The 23,495-nt window shown below is 37.8% G+C and overlaps 1 non-coding gene across 1 annotated transcript; it reads right to left on the bottom strand.

The window, feature by feature from the left end:
• Positions 1-22,535: 22,535 nt before the first annotated feature.
• Positions 22,536-22,596, bottom strand: LOC122211311. The gene has a single exon (XR_006198621.1). It is a non-coding gene; the product is annotated as a U7 small nuclear RNA (small nuclear RNA).
• Between the last annotated feature and the right edge of the window lie 899 nt (positions 22,597-23,495).

The raw sequence follows: 23,495 nt of genomic DNA on the forward strand, positions 1-23,495 counted from the left end.
CATCATATCTCCTCCTCTGGCTCTTTTTCCTCCTTCTTCCAGTTATCAGAACCCTTATGATTTCACTGGGCCTACCTAATAATCCAGAATAGTGAATTGTCCCATGTAAATGTCCTTAATTTAATCACATTTATAAAGTTCTTTTTGCCATACAAGGTACCAACTATCCATGGCTTTGAGGAATTAGCGGGTGACCATCTTTGGGCCGTTATTATGCCCACCACAAGCTACCAGATATTAAAGCGGTGAGACAGAGATAATGCCACAATAAAATTATTGTCTGTAGAAAGTGACTTCATGTGAGGATTTGGATAACTGATTTAGGCAGATAATTTAGAAGTTTCAGTGGTCTGACATCTTTGAGTCCTCTGAATTCCTTTGGGGGCTCTACATGTGTTTTTCATGATAGGTCCAAAAGATTTAGTTGTGTATTTTTCTATAAAAAGAAAATACAGGAATTTTATGATAGTTCCAATGAAGGGGGGGGGAAAGTTATAAACCATTTGATTAAATGTCATTGAGCGACAGAGGCGGGTGATCTAAGCCAAGGAAAATGATGTGGAGTAAGTTCCCCAAACTCACAGCTAATGCAATAAATGCAAGACTTATGTGCTTTAAGAATATGATGCTTTTAATATATTAGAATTCCCCAATGTTTTTTATACTTATGCTTAGCAATTATATCTTGAAGTCACCTCTACCAGTTTTTGACCTACCCATAGTTTTTTGACTCTTGTGAAATTTTACCGTGTGGATGAATTATAATTTATTTAACCATTCAGTTCTACAAATATTTAGGTTTTTCCAACATTTTCCTATTACAGCCAATGTCACAATTAATAACTGTACAGAAGAAGAAAGAGAATGTGTGTTTAAGTGGGTAAGTCTATGGGTGACAAGCACTGTTAGTTTTTCTTCATAGGACGATGTTTTGATTTTCCCTTTATTCCCAAGGATTATTTTTGCTGGATATAAGATGTGGGGCTGCAAGTTCTTTTCTTTCATCCTTTGAAAAATGTTGTGTCTTTTGTGTCTTTATGCTTTCTTACATGGTGTCCTTAGAATTCATTTCCCCTGTAAGAAACGTGTTGTTTCTCCCACTGATTTAAAGATTTTCCTGTGTTTTTTGTTTTTAGTTTGACTTGATGTGTCTTGATGTGCCTTGATGTGGATTTCTTGGAATTACACTCTTTGGGATTCACTCAGATTCTTGACTCTGTCGTTTTGTAAAGGAAAAAAAAATGGCCCAATTTGAGAAGGTTCAGCCATTAATTTTTTTTTAATAAGTTTTCATCCCTACTATCTTTCTTCTCTCTTCTGGGAAACTTAATGACAGAAATGTTATATCTTTTATTAAAGTCTCATATATCCCTAGGGTTGTATTTTTCTTCAATCTATTTACATTTGTTGTTCAGATTGGGTAGTTTATATTGTTCTGTCTACACCGTCACTTATTTTTTTCCTCTTTCCTTTCCATTCTTGTGAGCCCATCCATTAAATTTCTATTTTTCCCCAATCTAAACTTTTATTATTCAGTTTTAAAATTTTCACTTTTTTTATATCTTCTATCTCTTTACTAAGACTTTATAGTTAGTCAGTGAGACTTGCATTTTCCCCATTTGTTTCAAACATGTTTTTAAATTTTTTAAGAAGTATTTATTTCTATGATGGCTTTAAAATTTTTGTCAGGTAATTCCAGCATCTCTGTCTTCTCAGTGCTGATGTCTATTAATTGTTCTTCCTCATTCACGTCGAGATTTTTGTGGTGTGTGGTATGATACATTTTGATAACTGATTTTCTATTGGCCCTGAATATTTTGGGTATTATGTCATGAGGATTTGGAGGTTATTTAAATATTCTGTTGTAGCTGGATTCTGCTGACACCATTCTGGCAGAGAAATGGAGGTCAATCCCTTGTTATTACTATGTAGGAATAGAAAGCAAGTTTCCATACCCATCCCCTGATGGCACTCAGGGAGTGAAGAGACTGTGGTTGGGAGCTCTGCCTCCCAAGATTCCTCCTTTGGTACCAACCTACTGAGAGGAAGGGGAGTGTCTCACTACTGCTCCATCCATGGCATCCACACACATCCAGGTGGAGATGTGACTGTGCTCATTGTTACCCAGGGAGGAGAAAAGCACTGCCCTTTGCTCAGCTTTCTGTAATATCACCTTGTCAGGAGGGTTGGAGTGCCTTGGTACAGCCAGGCCAAAGTAGAAATCTAGACTATTTATGGTCTAAAAGTCTTCTGTTGCGAGGCTGCTCCTTTTCTAGTTCTTTGGTTAAGGAGAGTTAATGGTTTGGGGGTGCCTGATTTTTTTGTCCTTCCTTTTGTTTGTGTCCACGTTGTCAAATTCTCCCAAACCTATTCTAGAATATAGGAGGAAAAAGAAAAAGCTAGAGGATCCACTTTCACATTACCCTTGTTCAATCAGGTGATGGGAAAGAAGATGGAATATGATGTATGGGCGAAACCATTATGGAAAGTTGCAGAAGAATTGGTCCACATCCTTAACTCATAATCATCGTCTAGGTTTCATTCACGTGGGCCCAGCCATCTGAAAGCGAGGCTGGGGATTGTCATCCAGCCGTGTGACCAGGAAGCAAAGATCAGTGTGGTGAATATTGAGTCAGTCTCTATCACACTGTGGTGCGGTGAGTTCACAAACTCTTACATCCTACACTTCTTTCTTTTCTTCAATATCCAACTTGAAAACTTTCAATCTTGGATCCACAAAGCCATTTGTTTTATTTCTTCTGTGACTGCATCTATCATGTTGCTGGAAAGATCATATGTTTGAGATCTATCGTGTGTTAAGATCTATCATGTTGCTGGAAAGATCGTATGGTCTTCTGAAACCTTTTCATCTCCAACCTCAGCTATCCAATGTGGATTAACTTCACTCATGTGAAGTTCAAAATTCCTGTTATTGTTGCAAATGCATCCGGGGAGCAGCGGTGTTAATGTAGTAGATGAGCAGTTTTCTTTTTTTTTTTTAATTTTTTTTAACATTTATTTATTTTTGAGACAGAGAGAGACAGAGCATGAACGGGGGAGGGGCAGAGAGAGAGGGAGACACAGAATCCGAAGCAGGCTCCAGGCTCTGAGCTGTCAGCCCAGAGAGCCCGACGCGGAGCTCGAACCCACGGACCGCGAGACTATGACCTGAGCCGAAGTCGGACGCTTAACCAACCGAGCCACCCAGGAGCCCCAGATGAGCAGTTTTCTTAAGAGAAGGAAGGTACAGGAGCCTGGAGACTTCAATTTTTGTTGTCGTTGCTGTTGTTAAAATGGGAAGCCTTTATAGTACTTTGTACAAGCATATAGCTCAAACCATTAAAAAAAAAAAGAAGTGGGGGTTAGAGAGAGAGAGAGAGAGAGATGAACGGAATATCCAGAGAGTTGAGTAATCAAAAGCCAATTCTAATGGCTCAAAAAGACAAAAAGGAGTATTACACTTATGCAATTAAGTATACATTCCTAAATATTTCTGAAAGACCCAGGAAAGAAAATATCTCTCAAAACATTTCAAAAAGGAAAGCTGTTGGCTGAAAAGCAAACGAATAACCAGGAATTTAAAAATGTGAGCTATAATTAGCATTTCTCCCGCAGAGCTGTACTTTGAACCAGCAGCAGACCAACCTTAACTGGAAATACAGTAGCTTCCTCCCTAACTGAAGTTTCACTTTCCACGGTCTGTTATCCACAGTCAACCACAGCTTATCCACAGTTATCCACAGTCAACCACGACATATCTTCAGAAGGTCAGTAGTAGCCTGTTATATCCCATGCTTACACCATTCACCCAACTTCGTATTATCATGTAGGCATTTTATTATCTCACATCATCACTAGAGAAAGAAGGGCGAGTACAGCATAAGATATTTTGAGAAAGAGACACCACACTCACGTAACTTATTACAATACATTATTGTAATGATTCTAATTTTTTACCAGTTATTATTGTTAATATCTTACCATACTTAATTTATACATTAAACTTTTTATATAGAAAAAAGACAGTATATATAAGGTTCGGTACCATCTGTGGTTTTAGGCAACAATTGTGGGTCTCGGAACATATACCCTAAAGAATAAAGAGAAGACTATTGTGATCATTTATATACAATTTACATAAAATATACATCACTTATCCAAAAAAGATAGGGTTAGTGAGGCCATCACGGCTTCAAACATTTGTTACTAAGTCTCTGCAGAAGTCAATTCTCAGAAGCAAGGGCTTCAAGTAAATGTATCTGTTACTTGAAAATGGAAACATCATAGTCTTACACTCTATGAATACTTGTGTTTCTTTTTTTTTTCAAATATTTTAGTTAATTATCTATATTAGTCATTTAGTTTTTATATATTCCTATCCCAACATTTCAAAGGTTTGAGTTTTTGATTTATAATTCATATTTTCTCCTGAAGATAAAACACATGTTTTCTTTTTCCCAAGTAAGCATTTTTATATGTTATGCTTACAGAGACAGAAATCATAGTAAAGTGACTTTAGGCGTGAGAAATGAGAGTTCTACCTGCCTCTATATGCTGACAAGAGAATACAAAAGATGTAATTCAATTTCAGGAATGCACACAATAAAAAGTTCTTTCCAGTTAGATTATTCTTACAATTAGAGGTACATAGCTTAAAGTATGTATGAAGGGAAGGCAGCTTTTATTTGATAAATTATTCAAGTAAGTACTAATAAGGAGTAACTCATATTTCAAAAATAACAGACTCAGAATAATATTTTATATGTTCAAATATATAAATATAAAATTAAGGTATTTTTATTTCATTCTATTTCTTTGAAATTTCCATGTTACTGGGGCACCCGGGTGATCGACTTTGGCTCAGGTCATGATCTCATGGTTGGTGGGTTTGAGCCCCACATAGGTTTCTGTGCTGACAGCTCAGAGCCTGGAGCCTTCTTCAGATTCTGTGTCTCCCTCTTTCTCTGCCCGGCCTCTGCTCGTGAGCTGTCTCTCTCTGCCTCTCAAAACTAAATAAATGTTAAAAAAAATTAAAAAAAGGAAAGTTCTATGTTAGTTTTCATCTAATCAGGTTGATACTTTCATTACAGGCAAGGAGTTGCTTTTAAAGCAATGCTAAGATTGTTCAACCCAGAATTAGGGAACATATTACAAGTATAAGTTTCAAATTTCTAAGAAAAATAAATTTAAAAATGTTGCAACTGTGAGGTTGATAAGTCAGATCTGCCAAGTACTGATTGTGTGCATTTTGTGTTGTAAACATCAAAGTGAAACCTTGTTATTCCTTCTAGACCCTATAGTCGGGCTAGTATAAGCACAGGAAGAGAGTGGCTTTTAGTCATTGAAGTTTATGTCCTCAGCAACCTTGTTTTCTAATTCAGAAGCAAAAACATGATTAATAAAAAATTCACGTGTTCATGTGAGTCTCCCAAAAGGTCTATGAAACGTGACAACTATCTTCGGTTGACAAAAATGTTTAGCTTTAATTATCTGAAATGCCTCACAATTATCTTATGGCTCAAGTGTAGTTCCATCATCACCTGTAAATTATTCAAAACATCTGGTAACTTATCACTCTCCAAACATTCCACCCTTCAAAGATATCCTACAATGAAATGCAAAGTGGAAAAGTTATTTATTGTACACAAATATTTATAATACACCATCATAATAGAACAGAAAGAGAGAGAGATAATCATGTAGGTAGACACAGGCAACTCATTTGATAACATTCAACACCCTTCATTATAAAACATCAGCAAATTGGCAATTAAGGCTAAATCCAATAAAAGGCATATATGGTAAACACATAGCTAATATCACAATTAATAGTGAAAGAGTTCATGCTTCCTCTCTAAAACCAGGAACAAGATAAGTATGTCTACTCTCATCATCTCTATTCGGCAATGTAATGGAGGTTTTAACCACAGCAATCAGGCTGAAATAAAAGTTCCCCAGATTTGAAAGAAAGAAGCATAAGTATTTCTATTTGCAGATAACGTCATTTGGGACGTTAAAATTCTGGGGCACCTGGGTGGCTCACTGGGTGAAGTGTCCAACTTCAGTTCAGATCATGATCTTGCGGTTTGTGAGCTCCAGCCTCGCGTCAGGCTCTGTGCTGACAGCTCGGAGCCTGGAGCTTGGTTCAGATTCTGTGTCCCCCTCTCTCTCTGCCCCTCCCTTGCTTGCTTTCTCTGTCTCTCTCCAAAGTAAATAAACATTTAAACAATTAAAATTCTAAGGAACACATACACAGGCACTATCTATTAGAACAAATGGACAAGCTTGGTAAGGTATTAGAACATAAGATTGATATATGAAAGTCAATTATATTTCTATAGACTGGCAATGGATTACCTAAAAATGAAATTAAGGAAACACTCCATTTACGATAACATCAGACTGCATAAAATGCTCAAGAAATGTAACAAGAGGAGGATAAAAGTTTTGTACTCACAACTACAACAAGTTATTTAAATATGTTAAAGAAGATTTAAATAAGTGAAAAGACATTTTATGTTTGTGAATTAGAAAAGTTAGTATTATTAAGGTACCCTTTCAAACTGCTCTACAGTTTAAAAAAAATTTTTTTAATGTTAATTTACTTTTGAGAAAGAGAGGCAGAGTGCAAGCATGGGAGGGGAAGAGAGAAGGAGACACAGAATCCAAAACAGGTTCAGGCTCTGAGCTGTCAGCACAAAGCCCACCCAGGGCTTGAACTCTCAAACCGTGAGATCATGACCTGAGCCAAAGTCAGACGCTTAACTGACTGAGCCACCCCGGTGCCCCAAACTGCCCTACAGTTTTAACACAATTACTATAAAAATCACAGCTGCTTTTTTTTCCCCCAAAGGAACTGATAAACTAATCCATTTGGATCTATCCATTTGGAAATCCATTTGGAAAGAACTCAGAATACAAAAAGCAACCTTGAAAAATAGTTTGGAAATTCTTGTTTCCCAATTTCAAAAGTTAATACACGTCTGTAACAATCAAAACAGCAGAAGGTGGGAGAGAATACTGAAATAATCTCAAATTTGTTCTTAACTGATTTTCAACAAGGGTGCTAAGACAATTCAATATGGAAAGAACAATCATTTCAATAAATATTGCCGAAATAACTGGATATCCACATGTAAAAGAATGAAGCTGGATCCCTAGCTCACATATACAAAAAATAACTTTTAAAAGATCATTAAACCTAAGTGTAAGAGCTATAAAACTCTTAGAAGCAAACATAGGTATAAATCATCGTGACCTTTGATTAATTAATAGTTTTTTAAACGTGACACTCAAAACATTTGCAAATTAAGAAAATGTACATGAATTATATTACATCAAAATGTAATGTCATACTAAACATGACACCATCAAGAAAATGAAAACATGATCCACAGAATGGGATAAATGTTTTAAAAATATATACTGGATTCGGAAGAAAAATAGAGAATATACAAAGAACTCTTACCACTTAAATCTTTTTACGTTAGCAATCCAATTTAAAAATGGACAGTGCCTGGGTGGCTCAGTCAGTTAAGCAACCGACTTCAGCTCAGCTCATGATCTTGGATTTGTGAGTTCGAGCCCTGCATTGGGCTCTGTGCTGACAGCTTGTAGCCTGGAGCCTGTTTCAGATTCTGTGACTCCCTCTCTCTCTGCCCTTCCCCTGCTCACACTCTGTCTCTCTCTCTCTCTGTCTCTCAAAAAATGAATAAATGTTAAAAAAAAAAAAAAGAATAGCAGGGACTAACATTCCTTACTTTATTTAGAAAGTAGTTTATCAAACCAGGCGCCTTGATGGTTCAGTTGGTTAAGCATCCGACTTGGGCTCAGGTCATGATCTGGAGGTTTGTGGGTTCAAGTTCTGCATTGGGCTCTGTGCTGACAGCTCAGAGCCTGGAGCTTGCTTCAGATTCTCCCTCTCTCTCTGCCCCTCCCCTACTCACGCTCTGTCTCTCTTTCTCTCTCAAAAATAAATAAACTTAAAAAAAAATGGACAGTGAAATGAATAATATTTACTTATAAAATGTAAATAATGTATGATAAGAAATGAAAAGATGCTCAACATCAATAACTATTACAGGAATATAAATCGAAACCACAGAGAACCCAGAGTCGCCAACACAGTATTTATTGAAGGGGAAAAACAAAGTTGGGGGGGGGGGCTGACACTATCAACCTCAAGACTTACTCTGAAGCCATAGGAAGCAAGACAGTGTGGTGTTAGTAAAAGAATAGACAGATACACCAGAGCAGTAGAATTGAGAGCCCAGACACAGATCATGGAAATACCATCAACTGGCCTGCAACAGAGAAGCAAAGGCAAAGAAACAATGGGTCAAAAATAGTCTTGTCAACAAATGGTGTTGCAACTGAACATCTACAAGCAATAGAATAAAATAAAATAAAGTAAAATAAAATAAAATAAAATAAAACAAAACAAAATAAATAAAATTTAAAAAATAAAAATGCAACACTGAAACATGGACTATGAAAAAATACTTGAAAAAATAAACTTTATTAAAATTGAAAGTTTCTACCCTACAAAAGGCACCTCCAAGAGAATGAAAAGGCAAGCCACTGACAGAAAATACTAGCAAAAGACATATCTGATAGCTACTGTTGTACAAATATACAAAGAACTCTTAAAATTAACAGTAAGTAAACAAATAACCCAATTAAAAATTGGCCAAAGACCTCTATGTCTCTCTCTCAAAAATAAACACTAAAAAAAAATTAAAGAAAAATCTCTCTCTGTCTCTCACTCTCCCTCTCACAAATAAATAAACATTTTTTTTAAAAAAGGGGGGTGCTGCCTGGGTGGCTCTGTTGGTTAAGCATCAGACTTCAGCTCATGTCATGATCTTGGAGTCTGAGTTCAAGCCCCGCATTGGGCTCTGTGCTGACAGCTCAGAGCCTGGAGCCTGCTTCGGATTCTGTGTCTCCCTCTCTCTCTCTCTGCCCCTTCCCCACTCATGCCGTCTCTCTGTCTCTCAAAAATAAATTAAAAAAAAAAATTAAATGACCAAAGACCTTAAGAGGCACCTCACCAGAGAAGATACACAAATGGCAAATGATCATATGAAAAGATGTTCATCGTATGTCATCAGGGAAATGCAATTTAAAACAACAATGAGATACTACTATTTACCTACTGAAGTGGCCAAAACCCAGAAACTGACACCATCAGATCCTGGAAAATATATGCAGCAAGAGAAACTCTCTCATTCATTACTGTAGGGAAAGCAAAATGGTACAGCCACTGTGGAAGACAGTTTAGTGGTTTCTTACAAAACTAAATATATTCTTACCACGTGATCTAGCAATTGCATTCTGTGGTAATGGCGTAAAGGAGCTGAAAACTTATGTCCACACAAAACCTGCATACGAATGCTTATAACAGTTTTATTCATAACTGCCAAAACGTGGAAGCAACCAAGATGTCTTTCAGTAGGTGAATAGATACATAACGATGGTACCTCCGGACAATGGGGCCTTACTCAGTGCTAAAAATAAATGAACTATGAAGACAAGAAATACACTGAGGAAAGGTAAATGTCTATTACTAAGTGAAAGAAGCCAATCTGAGAAGACTGCATATGGTATGAATCCAATGATACGCTGTTTGAAAAAAGGCAAACTATACAGGTAGTGGTTTCCAAGGGTTAGTGTCGGGGGGGATGAATTTTATTTTAATTAAAATATTCTACACTTAGTTTCTGGTGATGGTTGCACAACTCCACAGACATACAAAACCATTAAATTGTATATTTAAAATAAATATATCTTATAGCATATTAATTTTATGTTTAAAAAGACATATATGTATATATCTCCTATGTTTATATATAAACATATATATCTATATCTTTATATAGATATATATCTTTATATAGGTGTATATCTATATCTTTAAATGAAGATATTTTATTTTAACTGAACACTTGGAAAAGTAGCATGTGAAAGTGCTGAAGAACTTAAAAATAATTTCATTTAAACCAACCCGTGTTTTTTGAGGGACTGTAGAAAACGAAAGGTATAACACATATTGGAGTCTAAGAAAATACTATTCTGACTTTAAAAGAGAAAAAGGATTGATAACAAAATTGTCCATGTCTTCTTGATTTTGATCAAGACTCTAGATAAATTTTGAGAATTATGCCAAGGAGAAAATAATGAATTCAGGTAAAAAATGCTGAACAGTGTTGTTAAGAAGCGTGTGAGTACAGATGCATAGTGTCTTGCTGAATATGTGATTCTGGGGCTTAGGAAGGGGATCAGATTGGAACCATCCACATGTGGGTGATGTTTGTTGTTGTAGCAATACCAGAGGCCACCCAGACTCTGGGAGGAGAAGGCTGCAGAGAGAATTTTTGAAAAACACCTCCTTTCGAGGCCACACACACACAAAAGAAGAAGCCACAGCTTGGACTGAATAAGTCATGGGAGTCAAATGCAAAGAATAAGGAATACAATCAATGGCATTGTCATAGTGTTGCAGGGTGACAGGTGGTAGGAACACGCATAACATATAGGGTTGTCAGATCACTATGTTGTACACCTGAAACTAATTCGACATCGTGTGCCAACTATAAACATAAACAAAAACCACACATATAAATAAATAAATAAATAAATAAATAAATAAGGGTGGAAGTTTGTCCTAAGAAATCGAAGGTGCCAGCTGCGTATCCCAGTGCTTTTTACATGCAGTCTGCAGTACCCCTGCAACCCTGTCCATGGACTCATTGTTCACAGTAATGAAAAGTTGTGATTTACCTTCTTCACACTTCCTGTCCCACCAGGGGCACAGCAGTTTTCCAAGGCGACGTGGAGCATGTTGATGTCATTGTTTTGATGGCTAGTAGAATATACGATTGAGTATTATTTTCACTTCTAGAAATTTCTAAGGCAATTTAATAAAATATCTCAATATTTGGAAAATATGCGTAGCTTAGGAGACCACTATTTTACGAATGACATATATATTTCAAAATCACGCATTGGTAAGAGATCCATTTATGACCTGAGACGTATAGCATTGAAATGCGACAGCGTAAAATGTCCTTTGCTATGAACCAAGTTTGCATCATCACTAAACTTTAAGAAACTACCCCGAGTCCCGTTTTTAGTATCAATGAAAATATCCACAATTGTCTAAAGTAGTTACCAAAATACTCTTCCTTTCCTCAAGTGCATATCAGTGTAAGGCCATATTTTCATCAACTACTTTAACAAAATGAACATACTGAAAAAGACTGAATGCAGAAGGCATTTATCAGAATCTAATTCATCACTCTTAAGCCTGACATTAAAGAGGGTTGCAAAAAATGAAAAACAACGCCTTACCCACTGAATTTTTGGAAGATTATCTACGTTTTGTTTTAAAAAGTATGTTATCCATGTTAACACGAAGATGATTTATTATTCTTAAACGATTATTTTCATTTTTAAAAGGTTTTCTATTTTCTAGCACAGTAAAAATAGCTGTAAGTCAGGTAAAGAAGAAAAATGGGAAGGGAGTGTTCTTGATGACTCTAATGTGTGTAAAGGAGTCCTGAGACAAAAAAAAATTAAAAAAAATAAAATTAAATTAAGAACCATTGGTTTAGACGTGCTTTCTAAGAGCTTGGCAGTGAGACTGGAAGATAAAAATCACAGGAGTAGCTAGTATGTGTTACAGTCTTAAAGGAAGAATTATATTTGTTGTTAAAGTTGTGACAGACTTAATTATGCTTGAATGCTAGTGGCAAAGGGCACACAGAGAAGGGGCTGAAACTATAATAAAACAGATGGCACAAGAAGAGAGGACAGGCAAATTGCCTCTAAAATGTTAGGACTTGCGTACCTTGGAAATATTGTATGTTCAGCTCCAGACCGCTATGATAAAGTGAATATTGCAGTAAAATGAGTCAAATGGTTTTTTAGTTTCCCCGGTGCATAGAAAAGTTATGTTTTGCACTGCGCTGTAGTCTGTTGAATGTGCAATGGCATTATGTCCAAAAACAACGTGTAAACTGGAATTTAACAATATTTTATGGCTAAAAAATGTTAACCATCATCTGAGCTTACAGGGAACCATCATCCCCAATCACAGATCACCATCACAAATGTAAAAACAATGAAAATGTTTGAAATATTGTGAAAATCACCAAAGTCTGACACAGAGCCGTGGGGTGGGCAAGTCATGTTGGAAAAGGCAGCAACAGACTTTGCTCCACACAGGGTGGCCACAAACCTTCAACTAGTAAAAAACACAGTATCTGTGAAGTGCAACAAAGCAAAACACAATAAAATGAGGTATGCATGTATATCTAGCACCTGCACCCACAGCTTCTGTTTCAAAAGCCATTTCCAATAAATGGACCCAGGACTCCTTGTAGAAGATCGCATCCAGGGCTGGGCCATGGAAGGTCAAAAGGCCTGGGACATTTTATGGTGTCAGAAAATAGGGCAGTGTTCACAAAATTATGGAGGCTTTGCCAAGGACTCAGGATGTGGAATAATTTGATAAACAACAACAACAAAATAACAGTAGTATTAGATTGTATCCCAAAGCCCAAATAAATGTCAGTCTATGTTGAATTAAAGATGTGATGAAAGGAAGGCGGGAGGGAAGGAAGGAAGGAAGGAGAGAGGGAGGGAGGGAGGGAGGGAGGGAGGCAGGGAGGGAGGAGGGACATTTCTTCTTTTCGAAAGAATTCTAATTAATAAATACGGAAAGTATGAGGGAAATAAAGATCATCATCTTTCAGAGAAACAAGATATTTACAGACTTTCAGAGTATTTTCCCCACAAAATCTATTAACTACAAAGGGAAAATAGTTATTTTCTACCTGAGAAATTCACATTAGCAAACACCACCTTATGTAAGTAACCATGGGTAATATGAATTACCCATAATGTGAATTATGGATAGCAAGTACCCCTGATAGATGTGCTGGTAACGTATCACATCTTTTTTTTGTGGTATTCTTCTCGATAATGCTGGACTTCAATTTAATCAAGAGGAAATATCAGATGAACCCAAGTTGAGGAATATTCTGCACAATAATTGACTGGTACTGTTCAAAAGGGTCAAAAGCATCAAAGTGCAGTGGACAGACCCCTCCCCACTCTCACTCACCCAGTGACCAGGAATTCCTGGAGCCTATGAAGATGTTAAGTTGTGTGGAGAAAGGAACTTTGCAGGTATAAAATTGTGAGGTGGTCCACCTGAAGAAGGTGAGACGGCCCTCAATTATATGGGTGGGCCCAGTCTAACTGTGTGAATCCTTCAAAAAACAGAAGTCTGTCCAGTGTTAGAGATATGTAACCACAGGAGGGGACGTCAGAAACGTCTTGTGCGAGGACTTGATGTACTGTTGAGGTCCCTGAGCGGCAGGGCCGTGTGCAAGGACCAGAAAGGGACCTCTTGGAACTGAGAATGGCCCCAGGCAGAAAGACAGCAAACAGGGGCCTTCGTCCTACAATCCACAAGGAGCTGGATTTTGACAACGTGAATGAATTCAGAGGTGCATTCTTCCTGGAACTTCTCAGTGAGAGCTGAGCCACACTCATACCTTGATTTCTGCCACGTGAAACCTACCGTAGAAGAATCAGTGGAGACAACGAATCTGCACGAGGGTAAAACAACAAGTCTGTGTTGTTTGAAGGTGTTAAGTTTGTTGTAGTTTCTAACAGCAGCAATAGAAAGTTAATACAGCCCAGGGTCCCAGAGTGGGAGACACTAGGGGACAGGAAAACTACAGGCGATGTGGGACCCTGAACAGAAGAGCACATTGGTAGAAGGAAAGGCGAAACCAAAATTAAGTCTGGACTTTAGATGACAGTGTCGTATCAATGTTGGGTTCTTGGCTTATTTGTGTGAAAGCTAACAGGGTTGTTCTGTACTGTTTCCCAACATTACTGTAGGTCGAAAATTATTTAAAACTGGAAATGCAAAAAAAAAAAAAATATTCCCAGTTCTACAGCCTTTCTTCAAACATCCCTGACTACTGAATCCCTTTCTACCTGTGAGCTCCCTACATTTTCATTTCTACGTCACATGATAACCATTGAGATTCTCATGCAGTTTCTCCTTTTAGTAAAATAGTAAATAGCCTTTATTGAAAACAGGAATGGTGATTTGAAGGCTCTGCTCTTTGTACCTGCTTCCTCTTCAGCACAGCCTTGCTAATAACGCAAGCTTCCACACAAATGGCTTTTATTTTGATGTCAAGGACTGTCATTTGTGAAACAGGTTTAAAACATCTATATCTCCTTAAAGGGAGATGTAGATAATGTATCTATTGTTATGTTGGTAATAAGATCCATGTGGGCATAATTGTTTATGGCAAAGAAAACATCAGAAGTTTTTAAACAGTTAAGCATAGATTGTGGTCATTTATTTGCAGGCTTTCAGTATCAGAACATTTTTATTCTAGATTTGCTAAGATTTTCCTAATCGGTTAGTATTTATTCAATCCGTAAAATTTATCTAATATCATGTATTCAGTGCCTACTATTTACCTCAGATTCCAAAAAGAATCAATTTAAGGAATGCTACAATACAAATTAATTGATTATTTGAGGATGAGGCTTAAGTAAACAAGTAAATTGTTCATGTTATACAGTAACGTTTTTTGAAGTTTTGATGGTTTTTCTTTCCATAATGCGAGTTTTTAAAAATTTTTTAACATTTATTTATTTTTGAGAGACAGAGACAGAGCGTGAGTGGGGGAGGGGCAGAGAGAGAGAAGGAGACAGAATCTGAAGCCAACTGTAGGCTCTGAGCAAGCTGTCAGCACAGAGCCTGATGTGGGGCTCGAACCCACAAAATGTGAGATCATGACCTGAGCCGAAGTCAGATGCTCAACCGACTGAGCCACCCAGGCCCCCCCCCATATTGCGAGTTTTAATTCAAATATTTACCTACTTTTCTTAAGAAGTTATACCCTACAGATCCTTACAAGCTCCAAGGCTGAGATCAGATGACAATGACGAGCACAGAGACTCAACTAGGGGACCTGAGAGTTTAGAGTTTAGAGCACATGAGCAACACTACATCCAGGTGCATGCTCTCCAGCAGCACAGAATTTGTTAAGATCAGGGATCCAAAATTAATAAGAACATGGCCCCTTCCTTTAAATGCTTTGAAGCCCAGTGAGGACACATACAAGTTGGAAATTCATTACATTACAACGTGATAAGTATTGTGATAATGATTCATTAAGATAAACTATTGGGACCACATCAAAATCAAAAAGCTTCTGCACAGTGAAGGATACAATCAGTATAACAAAGGCAACCTTTGAAATGGGAGAAGGTATTTGCAAACGACAAATCTGATAAAGGTTAGTATCTGAACTATATAAAAAACTTATAAAATTATGGACTTTTTTTGCTGCTTAATTTTTTTTTTCTTTATCACTCTATTTTGCCAACTTAATTACAATATGTCTTAGTGTGCTATACTTTTTTTTCTTTTTTTAATTTAGATTTGAGTTCTTTGTGCCTCCTGGATCTGGGTATCTGTCTCATTCCCCTGATTAGGAAAGTTTTCAGCTGTTATTTCTTCAAATAAATTTTCTTTCCCTGTTTCTCTCTCTTCTTCGGGACTCCTATAGCACAAACATTGTTACCTTTGATGGCATCACTGAGTTCCCTCAGTCTATTCTTGTTTTGCAAATTTTTCTTTCTTTCTTTCCTTCAGCTTGATTACTTTCCATTCCTGTCTTCCACCTCACTAATTCATTCCTCTGATTCTTCCCTCCTGCTGTTCATTCTGTCAAGTGTGTTTCTCACTTTACTAGTTGAGCCCTTTATCTCTGCTATGTTATTCCAGGTCTCACTCATGTTTTCTCATGTCCAGTGAGTATCCTGATGATCATTGCGTTTAATTCTCTACCTGGAATGTTCCTTTTATCTGTTTTGCTTAGATCTCTGGCCATAGCTTTGCCCTATTCTTTCATTTGGGATAAATTTCTCCGTCTTCTCATTTTGTCTGCCTCTCTGTTGTCTGTTTCTCTGTGTTAAGAAAGTCAGCTATATCTTCTGCTTTTGAAAGTTCTGGTGAGTTTATGAAGAAGAGGTCCTGGGTGCCCTGGAGTGCAGTTATCCCTGTTCACCAGAGCCTAGCACTTCAGGAGAACATCCTGTGTGTGTTGCTGATGCCCTGCTGTTGTGTCTGAGTCACTTTTCTTTTCATCTGCACTGATTCTGTCTGTTGTGGCCTGTGCTTCCTCTCTGGCAGGCCTGCTGTAAGGGGGCATGTCTGCCAAGGAATTGGGGGCAGAATAGCAGTGTTAGCAAAATTTGCTAACTGGGCCACTAGTCCTCTACCAGATCCCCTGAAGCGTGACAGTGCCTGGTTCCTGTGCACTGGGGTTGGCCAGGGGTGCAAGGCTGGGCACAGTGTGTGACCCTGGCAGGGGGGACATGGTTGGGTCTGGAGCACCAGGGCCCCTAGGAGCATGGCTTGCTACAGAGCCTGGGGGCATGTGGCTAGTCTCAACATGAAATGGTGGTGGGGGGCACACATGTAGCTTTAACAAATTTGCCCTGAGCCCAGGGCTAAGGCTTGGCGTGGCAAGTCCTCGGAAAAATTCATGCACATGGCGCATAACCCTTTGCTAGCTCATTAGGTAGCAAGTCATCTGTGCAGGGCTGCTTCTCACAGGTGGCTCCGTGTTTATGCTGGCAGTTGGGGGAGGAAAGGGGTATCTGACAGCTCCCTCATTTCCAGAGAAGTCCCCCAACATCCTCTGAAATCAGTATAAACAGATTTTTCTCCTGTGTAAGCTGTTTTTATGTTGCCTGTGTGTGCAGGCTGCTATCTCTTTAAGGGCAGAGACCCTGCTACCAATCACCCTCCAGGCCCACCCAGTGCTGAGTCAGCTGGCTTTTAAAACTCCAGGCTCCAAGTGCCTCTTGGTTTCACAAATTCACAGAATTCAGCCTCTCCTAGTTTTAAAGCCAAGTGTTATGGGGATTGGTGTTCCCAGTGTGAGCTTCCTGGTGTGCGGGTCCTTTCTGTGCACACAGCTCCCTTCTTCCTGCAGGCAGCCTCCCTCCACTTTTCAGACCTTCCTCACCTTTCAGATGCAGCTTCTTCCCTATAATTAGTGGTGGGGTTGGTTCTGCTAGTTTTCAGAACGTTCTTCGGTTTATTGACTTGGATGTGGGTAGTATCTAATCATAAATGTTGGACAGGGAGACTTCAACGTCCTCCTACTCTGCCATCTTCCTCTGGGGGAGCAAAACAGTCAAAATGTAAAAGCATAGACATCACAATGTAGAAAAAACTTACATCAGAAAGAATAAATTAGAATAGAAACAAATAGAAACTTGTTTTCTTTAATGTGTTCATCCATCGATTTCATCCAACAACATCCAACAAATTAATTATCTGTTAAGATTTGGATACTGTAGCTGGAAAAAGATAAACTAAGAGTAAACCAATAGGAAATAACATGCTGAAAGGCCTTAAGTGTGTATTTGCATCTCCTGTGTATACACACTGATTTACATTTAATCGTCTCATTCAAGCCTCATAGTTTACTCACTTATTTCTTCAATATGTCTTCAACTCATCTTCTAGGACATCTTAAATTCTGTATATAAACACTGTTCTACATGTGGCAGCCGCCTCTACTACTTCTGTGTCCTTTGGGTGCCAGACTTGCTCCGGTCTACACAGCAGGTGGGCCATCTACACGGCAGGTGGGCCATCACATTTTCCACATCCTATGTTCCATGTCCTCTTACCTTTCTACCACAGCACAGACCCATTGCCCATCCTGATCAATCATCAAACCCAAATTCCTCCTACCCCACTAAAGTGACCAGTACTCTGGTAACAGATTGACTGGAATTTTTTTCTGAATTATTTAATAGCATTCAAAGAAGAAGTACCTTTTTTCCTATAAAGGTATTTTTGTTTGCATGTGGGTCTTCAATATTCACTTTCTCCTCCAAACACACAAGCACACTTACACACACGTGCACACACACACACACACACACACACACACACAATCATACCTCAAGGATTTTTGAGACATTGAAATATATTTGAAATCAGGGCCACTACTGAAATGTTCGTCATCTGAAGATTAATAATGCAGACCCTTTTTGACAGTTATTTTAGGTTTTGGTATTTTCAAGCATCCAAGAGTTCTAATTTATACAATGAAACATCTTTTCATTTCATATTTGTTTCTAGTCATTTTAAAATGTAAATTATTATCTGTGCTGTGAAACAGAAATAGTTTTGCTTTGTTTTTGTTTTTATTCATGAACATATCTGCCTACTGTATTAGTTATTATTTCTGCCTATTTATAAGTGAAGGGTGATATCTAAATAATTTCTTCACCAAAGGGATTAGACTGACCATTAGTAATATTAATAAAATATAAGAAAAGTAAAAAGACATAAATAAATTGCAATGGAAAAAAATAGGGAACTGAGATGAAGTCTAGGGTAAGGTTAGTATAGATAAATGAATAAACACAAAAAATTGCATCACTGGAGGCTCAAAATTCAGCTCCAAGCTTGTGAAACTCTGAAACACTGAGGTAAACAAAATAGTGTGATATTATAATTCTTAACTTTACACATGACTTGTCAGTAATATTAATTTGTGAACTAAATCACTGTGGGGTTATATAAGCATATATTTATTTGTCCTGATCTATTTTATTTAGTGTCATTATTATTACTTAAAATTAAATGTAAGCACCTACCTTGAATTTGACAACTGATTTCTAGAAAGCAAATGGGGCATATAAATTATTCAGGAAGATTTTTCTTCTTTTGGAAAATGAGTTATATCAAGTGATATAACAGAAAATGAAATTATTGTGATTTCAACTTGTCAAGACAAGAAAATTTTTATTTAAAAATTTTATCCTCGAGACAACTGACTGAAGCAGCAAATGCTGTTTTGTGTTTATATGTCATTTGTCCATATTTAACTATAATTAGCACACTTCCTGACAAGTAGAAACAGATTAAGACAAAGGGTACATGTCAGACAGAAATACAGCAGTAATCAGATCAGGTAAAATAATGTATAACAAAAAAGGGCAAATGCTTTTTTTAAAAATAAAAACAGGATTTGAAGTCAATTTATTTAAAAAAAAGTCATACAGAGAAGGACAGATTCCATATGTTTTCACTTCTATGTGGATCCTGAGAAACTTAATAGAAGACCATGGGGGAGGGAAAGGAAAAAAAAAATGGTTAGAGACGGAGGGAGCCAAAACATAAGAGACTCCTAAAAACTGAGAACTGAGGGTTTATGGGGGGTGGGAGGGAGGGGAGGGTGGGTGATGGGTATCGAGGAGGGCACCTGTTGGGATGAGCACTGGGTGTTGTATGGAAACTAATTTGACAATAAATTTCATATTAAAAAAAGTAAAAAATAACAAATAAAAAAATCTCAAACCTACTTTAAAACATATTTTTATTTCTGATGCTAGTAATAGCAAGAGTGATAGTTGGCATTTGATGGATGCTTGACATGTTTTATAAGCTTTATCTGAATAACAAGACTGTGACATAAATCTTCTAATATCCCCGATTTTACCAACACTTACTGATTGATAAGGATACAGAAGCAGAGAAGCATTGAGAACTTGTGGGGAGTCATATACCTAAAAAAAACCAGAACGGTCAGTGGAACCCAGGTCTGTCAGATTTGGGAGTCCCTACCCCGCTCAACTTCTCAGACTGACTCCCAGGGGTTTGGTTGGTTTATTCACTCTGAGGCAGAGAATACTTTAAAGAAGAACAAGAATTTGGCCATTTTATCATTTTAATTAAGGTTAACATAGTGCTTAAAAGAAATGAAGAGATCAGGTTATAAAATCACACTCAGTATTAGATATTTGTGCATGACTCTAATGTTGCTATAATATCATCCGCGGGACAGTGCTGTCACATGCTTGTAACTGATCTTGCAAAAACAGCCGTTGGGAAGAAAGTCTTACAATCATTGATTTAATTTCAATTTCTATTATGTGGTTATCAAAATTTTTAATGGAAATACAAAGAATAGTTTCTGATGTAACCCACTTATGAAAAATTACTCGTGATTAAATGGAGCCAATTTAAAAATTAGGGATCAATCTGAAGGTAGATATGCAGTATTTTCAAGACAGAGGTCAACAGGGAATATTACATCAACTCATATTACTCAATGATGGTAACTAAACACTCAGAAAGAATGCCTGTCTTAGTCCATTTGGGATGCTAGAGCAGGGGGTAGCTTGTAAAGAACACAAATTTATTTATCACGGTTCTGGAGGCTGGAAGTCCAAGATCAGGGTGCCTCCATGGTCAGGGAAGGGCCCAGGTCGCAGACTTCTGGCTGCATGCCCAGGTGGTAGATCTCATGGCTCTACCTTCATTACTAAGGCACCCCCGCCAAAGGCCATAATTCCTAACATTCAGCAGGCTGCAATTTCAACCTTTGAATGTCGAGGAAACCCAAACGTTCAGACTATAGCAATCCACATTTGGAAGTGGCAGAGAAGATAATTTCTTGACATAATATAATCTTTAAATAGCCATTTACACTAATCAATAAAGTATACATATTCTTTTTTGTCTAATGTGATGTTCTTTCTGGTATGGTATCTTTTCCCTGTATGTAGGTATGGTTTTCAATTCATGCATGAAGAAACAAAGGGAATTTTTTCCATGTCTAGCATTCCATACCCCATGAAGGCTCTCCTATGTCTTCCCTTCCTGTGATAGGGAGAATTCCAGGATTGCCCCCAAGATTGCTGCCTGTGGCATGTACTCTCCATAACATTCTTTCCCCTTGAGTGTGAGCACAACTATGACTGTGACTCGATATCACGCTCACCACTAGGTTACCATTTTGTTGACTTTGCGTTAGTCAAGGGAGATTATGCAGGTAGTGCTGCCCTAATTAGAAGATACTGGGTCGGGGCGCCTGGGGGGCTCAGTCGGTTAAGCATCTAACTTCAGCTCAGGTCATGATCTCCTGGTTCGTGAGTTTGAGCCCCATGTCAGGCTCTGCACTGACAGCTCAGAGCCTGGAGCCTGCTTCCGATTCTGTCTCCCTCTCTCTCTGCCCCACCCCCATTTGAGTTCTGTCTCTCTCTGTCTCTCAAAAATGAATAAACGTCAAAAAATTTTGAAAGAAAAAGGAAAAAAAGATACTGGGTCTTCCTGAAGTCAGATGCACGACAGGGTACATGGATTGGCCTTTCGGAACTAAGGGCAGTCCCTGGCCAAGAGCTAACAAGACGATGGGATTTGGGCCCTCCAGTCACAAGGAAATCATTTCTCCAGCAACCTGAGGATTCTTGGAAGTAGATCCTTCTCTAGTTGGGCCTCTGGATGAAGGCATAGTCATCTGGTGCCTTGAGGCCTTGAGCAGAGGACCCACTCCTACCGTGTAATGTGCTGGACCCCTAACCCACAGAAACTAAGAAATGGTGTGTGTGTTATTTTAAGGTACTTAGTGTATGGTAATTTGTTACACAGCATTAGAAAGTTTGGTCTTTATATTACTCATGGTCATCTCATGCTGACAAAATGTATTCTTCCTGTTAAAAAAGAAAGCATCTACAAGCACTCTATGAGTAATTTACTTCTGATTTCATTTCTTAGGTAACCAGTGGCTGCTTTGCCTTTCTATTATCTCTTGGTAGGCTATTAGCCACCTTTAGCCTGTCTGAAGAGTGAATTAATATCCCTTAGAAAAAGTTCTGTTTGGCTGAGCTTTGCTATTTTACAGGTTTCTGGTGGAATGAATCCCATTACTTTCAATCACCCAGTGTACAGTTGAGCATGTATATGTATATATAATCTTATACATCTAAGGTTTTCATAATGTTTGTGACAAGTATTTCTGGAGTTGACAACCATTCTACAGAGGCTTATGCAGAAATGCTTACCTTTGTTTTTTTTTTTTTTTTTAATTTTTTTTTTCAACGTTTTTTTTTTTTTATTTATTTTTGGGACAGAGAGAGACAGAGCATGAACGGGGGAGGGGCAGAGAGAGCGAGGGAGACACAGAATCGGAAACAGGCTCCAGGCTCCGAGCCATCAGCCCAGAGCCCGACGCGGGGCTCGAACTCACGGACCGCGAGATCGTGACCTGGCTGAAGTCGGACGCTTAACCGACTGCGCCACCCAGGCGCCCCGAGAAATGCTTACCTTTGAATTACCAGTAGTGGCTTCCAGGTTTTGGAGAATCGACCCTGTGTCAGTTGCAATTCTTATTCTTCAAGGAACCCTATGAGGTGGTTAGGGTATGAGTACTTCATTCAACAATACTCAGCTAGAAAAAGGCTGTGTCCATTGGATCCCACATGTGGCTAATTCCATCACCTTGTGTCTGTTCAGTTCTCTAAATAAGCAGCACGGAACAAGATAATAAAATGAGGGTTTTATAATTTGCCACCTAAAAATGGAAAAAGTCCTCTGATATTTATTGGAATCTAAAAAAGATTTGTTTTCACTACTAATTTTTTATTTTTATTTTTTTAATTTTTTATTTTTTTGGGTGGGGGGCAGGAGTCTTCCAGTAAGACCAGAAAACCTGCTAGACAAATTCTAAAAGAGCTGTAACACTTCACTGCTTATTTTTTTAAAGGCTCAAACTACAAGTCAGTAATTAAAAGAAATATTTAGACTTTGACATTGAATGCTTTTGTTCACATCACTATGAGTGAGGACTGAAAAGTGTTTTCTATGCACACACGTTTTTGGTCTCAAGCTTTTGAATCATATCTGGAAAAAAGATCAGACAGAAAATAAAAGCTGTGGATTCTCAAAAGTACTACTCATATAAAACTTCTTCTTTAATATACTCATTCTTGCATTCAATTAATATCTAGTCATTAGTGACTTTATTCCTTGCACACTTCCAGGTGTTTGGTATGCATTAAAAATTGTTATCGAATGCAAATTATGTTCCAAGGCCACAGGGCTGTTTGTTTTTCTCTATCTTACAGATTTGTACCCTTGTTGTTCAAAAGCTTATTATGGTTTTAGCTATAATTAAGTTTTAATAATGAGTTTATATTATTTTCAGTTAGGGTTCTGATTTCCTGAAATGTATCCATTCATAATTCACCTGGCCTTATTTAAATGTCATTTAAAAAATGACTTCCAACAAAATAGACACAGAATCAGTTTTTGTGACACCCGATAGCATTTTTTTTCATTATTTAATTCATATTGTCCTCTTAGTTTGAAATTACATGAGACCAAAAGCCTTGATGCTAATATCCTTACCATCATTATCTGCTACGGCCCACATACAGGTTCTACCAATATTCTCTGGGATAAGGTTCTCATTTGTCCTAAATGAACGTGTGGCTAAGCAGGTCACATCTAACATCTCCCATTGGTATGTACATTCTTGAAAATTCTTTGAACCAAAGACAAGCGTAACAGAGGCAATGGTGGTCATATTTAGTGAGTTGATCCCAAAGTGTGTTTTTATTTAATTTATATTAACCAACGACAT

This window comes from Panthera leo, chromosome F2, assembly GCF_018350215.1.
Source record: "Panthera leo isolate Ple1 chromosome F2, P.leo_Ple1_pat1.1, whole genome shotgun sequence".
Lineage (NCBI taxonomy): Eukaryota > Metazoa > Chordata > Mammalia > Carnivora > Felidae > Panthera > Panthera leo.